The 13936-nt window shown below is 41.7% G+C and overlaps 1 protein-coding gene across 40 annotated transcripts in view; it reads right to left on the bottom strand.

Annotated features, from left to right (window-relative positions):
* Window positions 1-8061, bottom strand: part of LOC105020620 (protein tyrosine phosphatase receptor type D) — a 464512-nt gene extending 456451 nt beyond the window's left edge. For 15 of the 40 annotated variants that reach the window (XM_020043402.3, XM_020043401.3, XM_020043398.3 and 12 more), the window contains exons 1-3: window positions 7918-8061; window positions 7663-7771; window positions 7483-7519 (exon numbers count right to left, since the gene is read on the bottom strand). The gene's annotated coding sequence lies outside the window, so the exon portion shown is untranslated. The remainder of the gene's footprint in view (window positions 1-7482; window positions 7520-7662; window positions 7772-7917) is intronic. The other 25 variants (XM_020043410.3, XM_029117572.2, XM_010887783.5 and 22 more) reach the window with 7 other exon arrangements.
* Between the last annotated feature and the right edge of the window lie 5875 nt (window positions 8062-13936).

The raw sequence follows: 13936 nt of genomic DNA on the forward strand, positions 1-13936 counted from the left end.
CACTGGCAGCAGTGCATTTGAACTTGCTGCATTTACATTGCTAAGCCCCATTCAATCAAATATGCATTAAGCTTCATTAGCCCATCTCTTTCAAACATCTCATTTAATTATGTAAGGTAATTTTATCTGGATCTCTTGAGAATCCATAATGTATACATTCTAAATGGCAAATTATCCATATGTTGTGTGATCAGAATTGAAGACCTATAGCCAAGTGCTATCAATGATGAAATATAAACACAAGAAACATCACATATGAAAAAAAGAAACACAAATAATCTGTTTTAGTGAAACAGTCCTAAATTTAATGTCACAAAAATAGTACATTTATTTTAATCCCAAGGTTAATCATATTGTTTAAGTAAAGCAATTTTGGGTTTTCAACTAGATTAAATCGATTACGTACCTTAACTAAGAATTACGCACAAATAAGAATTACACACAAAAGCCTAGAAATACTCCTACAACCATCCCCTCTCTAAACAAACTCACAAAAAAACAAACCTTTCATAAATCCAGTAAAGTGCACAGTTCCCCTCACAGTTCCAACATTCACATAATCCAACAGCATTTCTGCTCACATATTCTACAACAAAGACCCAACGTGGCCCTCATGGTATCAGCAAGAAATGCTAGCATGCCCTGGCATGTGGACAAGTTTCCTGTAGCAGCCGTGAAGTAAGAGGGTGAAATGACTCCGAGGCCTAATTAGAGCACAGTGCTTGGAGAGCCCCAGGGCTGCTGGTAGGGGAGAGGTAAGCTAGGACAATAGGGCTAAGGCCCGATACTCATACTAGACAATTATTTCCTCATCTCCTCTCCTGTGATGTAAAAGGGATCCATAGCAAGGCTACATCCCATTGTTATTACCACAGGGTCCTTTCCTAGTCTCCTCTCCTCGCTGGTCATGGATCTGAAAAGACTTCAGTGTGTCCCCTTTATTAATTCACCACTAAAATTACTGACACCATGACATTTGTGTACATACACCCAATGGACAGTTTATTAGGTATAAAGTACCATCCCTGTATATACACACTGTATAGGTAGAGTTGTTTTATTTTTATCTCTCCTTTTTACATTTTTTAACATGCATGTTTTTATGAATTGATTGGAAGTGCAGTGAGATCTTGCTAATTGAGTCAACTGAAGTGGAATTCCATCGAACCATGGTAGAAAGAACCACCCGAATATTTCAGCGAGGTAGCAATTTGGGATATTAGCCTGCTGAAACAGAGCAGTATTTTGAGATTATTTGGACAAGGGCAGGTGGAAGTGGAAATGGTCCATGTTACGAAGACCAGGTCACACCGGAATCAGTCTTTCTATCTTATTCTTCTGACTTTACTAACTTTTCTCCCCGTATTTGTGATATTCAATGGACCCAGCTCTCTTCTCGGACCGTGTATGCAGAACACAAAGGTCAAAAAGTACCAAGAGTTTAGCGTTTGCCCTTTGGAAGTGGCACAAAATCATTAGCCATATAGCACCTAATGTAGCATCATGTGTTCATGATATATCACGCTGCCATGTGTCCCTTATTAGCGCCATTCTAAAACCAACAACACAAAAAGACTCTAAGATTTAATGTTTTTGGCGAGACCCTGTCAAGTTTGTCCAGAAGGAGAGCACTTCTGCCTGTGTGGGACTCCTGCCGGTTTCCCGCAGGCCACAGCAAAGTTTGCTAAACATATCCACTGTAGTGCGCAGATGAGGTGAATTTCAAAAGCATGCTTGGCTGACCATGGGTGAGAAACACTACTTGCCTTCAAGTAAAATGATGTAACGAGCAAAACAACGGAGTACAGTATGATTCAAAAGACTGGACCTCTCGATGTGTGCAGAACGGGGCACCCAGCCACAACACTACTTTTCAGGTTGAGTGGAAATCTAGACAAGACACATTTTCTAAACAAAAATGACCTATTAGCAATGTCACCTACACTTTCACTTCACCTTGTTCCTCAAATTTAGGGGTATTCTAATGAACCCAAATGGTGTTGCTTTAAATCGAATAAGCCACTGCATATACAGTGTCCAAACAAATACATATACAACATGCTGGGTAAAGGCATACAGACTATAGCTTTTGACATGCTTTGGTACTCAGCAACACCGTATCCTTATTACAAGGCCGAACCAAGAATCAAGTTTAAGTCTCTACAGTATGCAAAGGCGAGAATTGATCCACTGCAACATAGATCCGCTGCAGTGTTTCCCCTCGCGCTCCCCAGTGCTAAATCCCCGCAATCAATCCCTGCGCCCCCCAAATTTCATCAGAGCAAGTCTGGGAGGGACAAAATTGAAAGCTTTAAAAAATAAAAAATAAAAAAAAATAAAACATGTCATAAAGCAATCGTTTAATTGAATAAACCCAAGAGCAATGGCAAGCCCCCGTTCTCTCCCACTGTTCCACATACATCAGGCTTAATAGCGCCGATGTCACTGGCAATACTGTAGGCAGAAGAAGCCCTTTAACAACTATATAAAAGTCTGATTTCAAAGTGGCACTGCTTATTAACAGCTGTTAAGCAGGTGGGCAGGTGGGCACGTGCAGGTGGGCACATCTGCAGGTGAGGGTTTTCATTGCACCCCGCTTTTCCAATTGACACCAGTGGGGGGGGGGGGGGGGGGGGGGGTGTATATAAAATATTTGTGTGCTTGGTTTGTTTGCGTCTGCCTGCCAATATCGTTGGCCTGGGTGTAAATTCCATTGATCATGCATAGGGTGCTGAATACAGTGAGTGCATAAAATGGTTGAGTAGATGTGTGCATCCATCAAACTGTAGCTCTCCAGACAGATGATGTCTGCATAGAACAATCAGCAAGAGGGTTCAAGCTGTAAATCAACACGGTACCACCCACACACGGACCGTTCACAACACAAAAACGCTAACACGCGTGCAAACAGACATACACACAGACACAAACACAGTAATCCGTGTATTTCAATGCAGTAAGGAGCACGGCTAAAACAGGCGCAATGACTAGGAGCAGCTTAACTAATAAAATGGTGATGCATGACGTGTCAACTTCTAATGAGGAAGTAATCTCCTAGGATTGATGAAGAAGATACAGGTGATAGCACACTATGAGCCAAAATGAACCCAGTCACGTTAGCAGCCTCTGCGGAACCAACCACAATGCATTTTGTTTTCGAAACAACAACTCACTCTTCACGTGATGAGAAACATAGGCGATTGAGGTTCGCAGGTCCAAAATAGAGAACAACACAACTACCAAAAGTTTAAGAAGCAGATGGAAAAAAACTAAAAAACTTTTGCCACTGTAAAAGGCTAGGCAGTGTGACAAAGAGTGAGATTTCTCACTTGTATGTGGGCAGAGAGAAGCAATTCATTTGAAGTTGAATCAACATTTTCTGAATGCCGCTACGCCAGGTATATCAAATTATCTGTTGGTACATCCTCATTGTAAAACACCCACGGGATTCAGGAACCCAGTTTGTCCTAATGAGAAGGCTTGTAATCAAAGTATGTTTGTTACAGTGTGCCGAGAACATGGGGACATCACAGCAATATGGTGTGATAGCCTAAGCTAATGGTTCATTCTGAACTGGTTCAACAAGTATATTTCATGACCATAAATTTTAATGTCTTGTGGTGTCCCCCAAAGCTGTGTGTCAATCTCTATGATCTTGGTTTATACATGCAAATCCTTGGCAGCATTGTTTTGAAACAGTGATTTTCACAGGTACGCTGATGATACACAGCTGTGTACCATATGATGATAGCCCATTTACATGATTGAACGCCTCGTTTAGTTAATCGACGGCACAACATTTTGAAAATGTGTAGAGGTACCTGCTTCCCCTTCCCCTAGAATAGCAATGTCTGTGTAAGAAAACTTCTGAAAGCCTGACATTATGATGAGTATCTAAATTAGCTCCTCAATAAAATAATGTCATACCCTAATACATGCACACACACATGCACGCACGCCCTTTGTGAACAAATGCTTCCACTTTATTTTGTATTCTTTTGTTTGAACAATGACTTTGTTTGAAATGTATAATTACTGGGTAGTGTAGATGTTCAAAATAGCTCTTTAGACAAATGTACTAAATGTAAGTCGCCCTGGATAAGGAACTAAAATGTAAATGCAACTGAACTGAGACAAAAACCGTGGTTATGCTTACTGGTGCCAAGACCCAAAGAAACCGACTGCATATATGTACTCACTTGCATTACTGTATATTCAACCCACAAGGCTAAAAACCTAAGTGTGATTTAATATTCTGATTTCAATGAGACCCACATGTGCATTGTGACTAAATCTGCTTTATATCATCCAGTAAATAATGCCAAAGGATGTCAGTTTCTCTGCTTGAGCCAACACTTAGAAACTAGCCATGTTTATTTGAAAGCACTACATTGCACCCATATATATGTTGAATATGCTTTCAACGGTAAATGTCGTCATTGGTAAACACTTTTTGATCCTCCAGAAATTATAAGACTTCATCAAGCCGCTGGTTACATAAAAAAAGGTCAAAATATGAACTCAATAAAATAATAGAATTACAACGAGTAGTAGCTCCCGGTCAGTGTCTTATAAATGCAATTGGTACGGAGTTGGTAGCCTATAGCATTCCAAGAGAGCAAAACGTTTTGATGACAGCAGTGACCATACTGTCTTTAGAGTATGCATTGTATTTCATGTCAGATTAGAATAAATATTGCGGCTGGCATTATGGGCACTTTCCCAGAGAATATCCTAAACCATGTTTCCAATTTTAGTACTGCAGGTTAGTAAATTTCCGACAATTGTCAAGACTTGTTTATTTGCTGCCGTTGTGACAACCCTCGGCTATCACTTAGCCGCGGCCCGATTATGTCACCTGGAAGAATGTCATAAACCATAATTATAGCTTGCTCTGCTCTTTCTTTCTCTACTGTGAGTAAACATAGCAGGTAAAAGTAATGAGTGCATTCAAGACACCAGCAGAGTTGATTCATTTGTTTTGAAGAATAATTATTGGGGGGGGGGGGGGGGGTGATGGGCTTCACACAAATGTAGAGTCAACACTCCTCTGCAAGGAGTGGGCCTATACTCACTCCCATTTCAAGATACCGCACACTTCTCACCAAGCACGTGGGCTACAGCTGTCTTTCCCCACTTCCACCTTGTTGCTTAAAGCTCAGTCCAACAATGACAGATGCGAGGCAAGCAAATAGACTCGGGGAGTAGCACTCAGGGCAGAGACGGCAGAAAATTGTCAAATGGTGGGCAATTTATGAAATAGTACTGCTGCTGTCGGGAACGGATGGCGAGAAAAATACTTACCTGTGACTAATCTGCGAAAAAGCTTTGCCGAAAAATATGTACTGAGAAGCGGTGAAAATCCTCTTTCCAGGGGGAAAACTGACCGTCCCCTCACATCTCCTAAAGCACTAGTCTCATGAATGCCTAGGCCAAGTTGCAATTCGAACTGGAAGGGATAGCTGAGCATTCTAAATTAGTACCGGGGTGTACATGCTGCAATGTCAATTTGTTTTTCCAACTGCTGTGAGGAATTCATGTTTTCGCTCTTGCCATTGGCAGTATGACATTCCGCTTCTCGTTAGCACGTTTCCACAAGCAAAAATAATGTACTGCTTAAAACTGACAACAGCATGTATGATGAAATGCCCGCCGCTGCTCTCCCGCTTGCTTTCCAAGTCACTGCTTTGTTTTTCCTTCTATAGAATATTGCCTGCCGTTTTGCCATATGGATGGAGGATATGCTGTAACCTGTAGGCAGACATGTGCAACCGCAATGCTTTCTGGTAGTCCGCCTCAAGGCAACGACACTGTGTCGCTGATGTCATTCATGTGTATTGTCACACCATCCCACTCAAAGGAATAGTTGACTTTCTTCAATCAAACAAGGTCAGAGACGAGACAACTTCAGGATCTTTACGGAGACACGCAGTCTCACCATTTTGAAGCCTGGCTAAGCCGCTGGTATTTAACTAAGGTCCCCTATTCTTACTAGAGTCCCATTTGTAACAATTAGATAGCAATCAGCGGAATATTTCAAGGAGATAATGATCAATGCCGGATGAGAAGGACCCACACAGGCAGACAGACTGACAGACATGTAGATAAAATGCATGCAATGGTGTCTACATCACGGTTGACTCTCCCCAGGGACAGGGAAGCCTATGGGCTCTTACTCTCCTGTACAGCAGGGAGATAAATGACTTCCCTTGCCTTCACTTAATATCATAACCGTAAAGTTGTTTTAGCAACCCCTCCAAGGGTTTCAATGCTTGAGACCAACAGCGGTTTTACCAACCTGTGGTTTATATATAGTGAACTTCTGACACACTGCAATTGCAAATCCCACTGATTGAATCTGAGTAAAACTGAGACATGGTTGTGCGGGATAACCCACTTAACTCTTTATAGAATAAAGACTGCCACACTGAATGCCAGAAATCAGTACAGAGTCAGTCCTTTAGTCACATGTCACCAACCAAGCTGGGACATTTGCATAAATAGCCTACTTTTATAAACGTATTCACTGTAAATATAATTTGTGTGTTAATAGCATTTCTATATGTTAATGGTTAAATGGTAATGCAATATCCATTTCACATTAAATACAAATGAATTGAAATGTTTTTGATATTTTAAACATATTTCCTCCCGTTGTCGTGATGGAAGGTATAAACCTGCTCTCTGAGTGCAGTGCCGGGCAAGGCTCATTATTTCAATCAGTCGCGGTTCCACAATAAAAGCCTGTAGTGTTTATCCAAAGGAGAGCAGCAAGACCAACAAACTCAGCCAACACCCATCCATACACATACTTCATTTGTGTGCATGTACGCGCGCACACACAAACGCATATAAGCACACACACACAAACGCATATAAGCACACCCACATGACACCAGTGTTATAACACCGCCAAGTGATGATGTTTGCACATACATGGTCTACAGCCCCCACCCCCTCCCGATTTACAGTAGCAGATTTCAAGAGAAGTTTCTCCACATCCAGAACTTCGCAGTGATATGATGCATCTTTGTCAAAAGCAACCATCACCACCTCCACAGCATAGCTTAGATCAACCGTGTGGACGCGTCTATCCATCTCTGGAAAGATAAGTAGCCTAGGCTAAGGTAATGTACCGCTGGCATTTCATATTGTAGGGTGGAGTGACGGTATTTAGGCAATTGGGGGAGAGTTAAAGTATCCGAACAGATATGTTCATACTATATTAGCACACAACCAAACTTCGACTGCAACATCAAAGGGCAGAATGAAAAAGTGCTCGTCTAAAAAGCATCCGACATTGCACGTCCATGGTGATCTGAAATGCGCGCTGTGCTCATGCATACGCATGTCAATAATAACACGTCACAATACATAACTTGAAAAAAATAATCGTACACAACCGACAAAACCCGCCACTTCTAAAGTAACCAACATCTCTGCAAGAAAAGCAAAGCGAGTAGAAGTCTAAATGCTACTTACTATATACCCCAGCTGATGAATTCAATAGCCACGGTAACTGTAATAAAATAACAAAAAGGTGAATGAATATAAGTACAGTGAGTGATGGAATTGAACACTATTGTTGACAAACAAGGACAATTGATCATGACCAATTGTGAAAGCTTGACCTCTTTTTATGCGACGCAAATGAATACTTACCAAAGCGTCCAGACAAAATTCCTTAGGAAATCCAGAGGAGTCTTATCTTCCTTCTCTCCAGTCAGAAAACAGCAAGGCTTTCTTATTCCAAATACAGGCCCCAAGTGTACTGAAAGAGAAGACATTAAATTCCGTTAGAATCGGGCTTCTCCGAAAAGTGCTAAAATAAACATTTGTGCAGCAAAAATAAATAAATAAATAAATAATAAAAATATATATATATTCATAGTACGGTGAGGAGGTTGGGTAGGCTACCTGCTCCGTTTCTCGTTGTTGAAAGAGACAATGAGAGCAGTAATGAGACATACAGAAAAGTGAGAGATAAGCTTTCTTTAGAAAGCCAGCGCTGCTGCTGTCAAATTGTACTACACACTGCTCCTGGCAGCAATAGCTGGAGAGCGAGCGGCTCGGAGGAGCGTAGCGAGAGAGGAGAACGAAAGGAGGGGGCATGGGGTAGACAGCATCCCAGATAAGATGCTTTCCACACACGCACACACACCTGCATTTCCCTATCGAGCCACTTGATGGCCGGCTGGTAGAGCAACGCCGGTAGGATAGGATCTCTTTTCTAAACTCCACGTCAACGATCCGCAGACAATAAATTGTTATCTCTTGATTTCTGTGTCGAGAAGAAAATCCATTAGAAATAGATTAGTAACGCATATAAAACGTCTCCCACGGCGACGCATTGTGCTTGTTTTGCAAAAACATTGGCGTAAAGTAGATTCGTGAACTAAGAAGGCAAACTGCATTTTCAACCTTTGCACACCTGTCCGGTGCAATTACAAAACCCGGCATATGAACATAGAGGTGGAAAGAGGTCTCATCTATGGTAAAGCCGTACCATTGGGCCTCTGTTCCAGGCGTATAGTTAGGGGACATTGAACAAAACCGAGTTCTAGCATGTGTGTGTTACTGAAGGCGGGCACCATTTCAATGTAATGAGAATTACTTCAAAAGCTGATCTTTCCGGACCTCGCAATAATAAGTCACTGTCTGAACCGCTTGATGACCAGGTTGGTCACAACTCTGTGATCACAACTCTGACGGGTAATCAGGCAACTCCAGTCTGTCCATATGGAAGGGCAATTTATTATATAGAAATCGACTCATTTAGAATGTAGAAGTTCTTATTGGCCTTGGCAATGTGCATGTATGTCTTCTATTTGCACAGACACAGAAAACACTTCTCAAGTTGTTTGGTCCCGGTTATGTCCTTTAACAATCCCTAATGTGCTGAATTGTTTTGCATGGTATACACTGAGTTGCACAAGGGGGTTGGTGTAAGGCCAATACACCATGGGGAGTGCCAATACTGTTGTCAGCCGTGGTACAGTATATTAACAATACACTTACCCACTACACCCACCATATCTTCATCAGTGTGGCGTCCTTATCGCTGTCTTATTCAAACTTTATTTAATTACTTCATCATTTTGTGAGGGAACCGGGAAGAAAGCATTTATTATACAATTAAAACTTGAAACATGAAGATTTGAACTCCTGGATGGTGCTGCTGAGCTGTGAGTGTCCAGAACCATTTCACCTTCTGGGAAACACTAATGCTTTTCAAATGCTGATAGTTAACATGATAGACAATTAAACTGTTCCAATACCGAAGGGAGTTCAACATCATGCCAGAGAAAATGTATTTGGTTACTGTATCAATATTCATAAATGACAATCTGATATTGTTCACAAGGTGTTTGTATCATATTAATGTATGACTCATATATGTATGCAGATGTGCTTAAAGAAACACGATAAAAATGTGTTCCTTGAATTATATTAAAGTTATTATGCGAATGTACTTTATGTTATGGTACTTCAAGAATATACAGTAACTTAAAAGTGCCCGGAACACAAAATAAAAGCAACCAAGGTAATCCTAAACACCCAGTGTGGCATTAAAACATGGATACAACTATTATTTTGATCTTAAGGATTGTCAGTCCTTTCCATAGCTCTGTCTCAGAATTTGAGAGTGGCTACATGTCTCAAACCAAATCCTGAGTTGTCTTCCGAACGAGACAAAAAAGGCAAAAGTCTTTTCATGCTAGCACTGACTACTCACGCTCCAAAGAGTAATCGCTTTTCAACCAGCAGTTAAGACACAATGTGTTCTGTTTAGGTCCTCTGCTGTATAAACAGAATTTACTTCTGGTTATGTCCAGTAGATGACACAGTAATTTATGTGAAACTGTGCATTGCAGCATCAATACCTCATGCAGTCTCATACATTACATGGTTAAATATTGGTAAACATTGGGGCTTTGGTACCCCCCCCCCCGCCACCACCACCCCTTCCATATTCGGTTCTGTGGAAGTTTGTCAACATGTCCATCCATTGGTTCTATGGAAATGAGGGTCGATGTAACCTTTTTGTACACCTCCCAAGGTTGCACTCTCCACGTGCAAGAGCTGCATTCCAAATGTGCTTGTGACCTTTCGTGGATGTGTTGTGACTAGTGAAAGGATCATCACATGATGACCCTCCCCATTAATGACAGAACCTGTGAGATTGTCATCTAATCAATGTGATTTTAATGTTATCTATCCATCCAGGCATGCATAGCACTCGATGACTAGTTATGATCTGTAATTGTTTATCATAGGTACTCTTCAACCGTGAGTGACGGAATCTAAAACAAAAATCCAGAAAATCACATTGTATGATTTTTAAGTAATTAATTTGCATTTTATTGCATGGCATAAGTATTTGATACATCAGAAAAGCAGAACTTAATATTTGGTACAGAAACCTTTGTTTGCAATTACAGAGATCATACGTTTCCTGTAGTTCTTGACCAGGTTTGCAAACACTGCAGCAGGGATTTTAGCCCACTCCTCCATACAGACCTTCTCCAGATCCTTCAGGTTTCAGGGCTGTCGATGGGCAATACGGACTTTCAGCTCCCTCCAAAGATTTTCTATTGGGTTCAGGTCTGGAAACTGGCTAGGCCACTCCAGGACCTTGAGAGAAGGTCTTACAGAACCACTCCTTAGTTGCCCTGGCTGTGTGTTTCAGGTCGTTGTCATGCTGGAAGACCCAGCCACGACCCATCTTCAATGCTCTTATTGAGGGAAGGAGGTTGTTGGCCAAGATCTCGCGATACATGGCCCCATCCATCCTCCCCTCAATACGGTGCAGTCGTCCTGACCCCTTTGCAGAAAAGCATCCCTAAAGAATGATGTTTTCACCTCCATGCTTCACAGTTGGGATGGTGTTCTTGGGGTTGCACTCATCCTTCTTCTTCCTCCAAACACAACGAGTGGAGTTTAGACCAAATAGCCCTATTTTTGTCTCATCAGACCACATGACCTTCTCCCATTCCTCCTCTGGATCATCCAGATGGTCATTGGCAAACTTCAGATGGGCCTGGACATGCGCTGGCTTGAGCAGGGGGACTTGCGTGCGCTGCAAGATTTTTATCCATGACGGCGAAGTGTGTTACTAATGGTTTTCTTTGAGACTGTGGTCCCAGCTCACTGACCAGGTCCTGCCGTGTAGTTCTGGGCTGATCCCTCACCTTCCTCATGATCATTGATGCCCCACGAGGTGAGATCTTGCATGGAGCCCCAGACCGAGGGAGATTGACTGTCATCTTGAACTTCTTCCATTTTCTAATAATTGCGCCAACAGTTGTTGCCTTCTCACCAAGCTGCTTGCCTATTGTCCTGTAGCCCATCCCAGCCTTGTGCAGGTCTACAATTTTATCCCTGATGTCCTTACACAGCTCTCAGGTCTTGGCCATTGTGGAGAGGTTGGAGTCTGTTCGATTGAGTGTGTGGACAGGTGTATTTTATACAGGTAACGAGTTCAAACAGGTGCAGTTAATACAGGTAATGTGTGGAGAACTGGAGGGCTTCTTAAAGAAAAACGAACAAGTCTGTGAGAGCCGGAATTCTTACTGATTGGTTGGTGATCAAATACTTATGTCATGCAATAAAATGCAAATTAATTATTTAAAAATCATACAGTGTGATTTTCTGGATTTTGTCTCTCACAGTTGATGTGTACCTATGATAAAAATTACAGAGCTCTACATGCTTTGTAAGTAGGCAAACCTGAAAAATCGGCAGTGTATGAAATACTTGTTCTCCCCACTGTACAAAAAGTTATCTTCTCACAAGCAATGGCAGTTGTACACAGAGTCATGCCAACATTTAAAATTAAATCTTAATTCATGCGTCTGTGTCTTTGGCAATGTGAGGAATCTGTTTTTTCTGTGGTTGTCGTTGTTGATATAGAATAATGCATGACAATTGGGTGCAAGGTAAATAAATTGAGTGCAATTGGATGCAAGGTTGATGAAATAAAATAGAATCCCCTCCACTATTTTTTGTGTAACAAATGAAATGTGCATTCGTTACACTTCCCTAAATTCAACATTTTACTGCAAATATATTCTGTGTTGTTCAATGCCATTTCTGTATGTGATATCCATTTTGGTCTGTAGAGACACAAGGTGCTGGTTATGAGTCATGGATATTATTCTTGGAAACTTGAATCATATGGAACATTCATTTGTTCACCGTTTCGAGTGGTATAGTGTTTCTGGGACTCTGGCACTTTTGACTCCTCTTGTGATTTCTCTTGGATTATAGGACAAAGAGGATTTGCATATTTTGCTCGGCTAGGAAAGAGACCTAACCATACCGTGTTTGCTATGCCTAAGTGTTGGTTACTTTGTGCGTGTATCTTTAGTAGTTTCTTTTCTTATTTTAGGATGGGAACATCATTGAATATACATTTGGGTAAAATGCAGCATTTTGGGGATGGACCTCTACTGGCATAACGGAGTGGGTGATGATGGGGGGTTAGTGCTTGCCCCTGCAAAGCTATCATTAGCTCTTACCAGATTAGAGAGCTAACCTCATGCTGGCCTTGCCTGGGATAAAAATGATGAGAGCTTTCAGACACATTGTGAAAGGGATCACATGGCCATGAGCCAAACCATATTATTACAGGTCCACAGTGAAATAACTAACACATAGAAAACTCGTGGTATATCTTTCTCATTACTGTAACCCAGCAGTGTTGATTTACGATGGAAACAACTGTAAGACGTAGATACATGTGTGATTTCTTTCTTTTTACTGTGAAATGAACACTGTTTATCACACATGGAATTTGTGGTGGATCTCACAGTGAACAAGATTAAGTTCAGCGATTGGCACAAATATGGACACACCTGTCACATACGACGATGAAGACGGTCTGGTGTCCCCGCAGTAAGTCTCCAGAGAAATAGGCACAGATAGCTTGGCGGAACCAGCCTGAGCGTTGTGTTCACCGCTGAGGGGATTCGAATAATCCGGCCCGGGCACCGGTAGGGGTGTTTTGCACCCCATGTAAGTTGATTGCGTTCGTTTTGAAACAGGGTTGCCTCCTGGGCATGAGCCAGATGCCCCACTCAAAGCCCACAGCAAAGCCGACTCCAAACATAAGTGACGTAATTAAGTGTAACGGGTGATGTAGCACCACTCCAGCTACAGTCCGTGTGTGTGTGTGGTGGATTGAGGCTGAAGACGTGGAGTTCGGAAAGGCTGTTTTAATTCATCAAAGTTTGACATTTATAGACTAAATATGTTCAGCATCTTTCACTTTCGTTGGATAAAAATCATTTGAAAGTAAACGTAGTGAATCCTTATACTGTACATCCGCCCGTAATATACATTTTTCATCAATAAAAACAGCCAAAATATATCATAAAAGCATGTTAAGCATTTGTTCTGCCAATCGTTGCCTCTTTCTGCAACACAGACGGAATAGAAAATAGGAAAGGCTGTGAACTTAGGAAAAGCATGCCATCATTCACACATACATCAGCTAGCTAGAAATCACATGGTAAATTCAAAATGTAAGAACATCTTAAACAGCGTGATTAACATCCTAAAAATGCACATATACGAATGAACGGCGTGTGCACAATTATTCCCTGTAAACTTCTCATGACTTTTCTGGTCATACATTGTATACGTATGTACATTTCAGAGAAGACGCAGAGTGATGTCTAGTTGACTACATCGAATTGACTTTAGGAGAGTGATCCTCCATCACAGGGCTTGCCTGTCCTCCTCACAGGCTGCTGACTGGTGCTGCGGCTGACACCGGCTCTCATAGACCAGCTGCGTCATAGAACTCCCCATTGCGGTTTTAATTAGGCATCTCCTCTGACCGGTTGAAGGTGACCCAGTCACAGTTTGTTTTGATCATGTATGACAAAGCCCGGTGCCATGTTGCATATGAACCAGGTGCCTAGGCAATCAG

Source organism: Esox lucius, chromosome 24 (genome assembly GCF_011004845.1).
Source record: "Esox lucius isolate fEsoLuc1 chromosome 24, fEsoLuc1.pri, whole genome shotgun sequence".
Taxonomy (NCBI): Eukaryota; Metazoa; Chordata; class Actinopteri; order Esociformes; family Esocidae; genus Esox; species Esox lucius.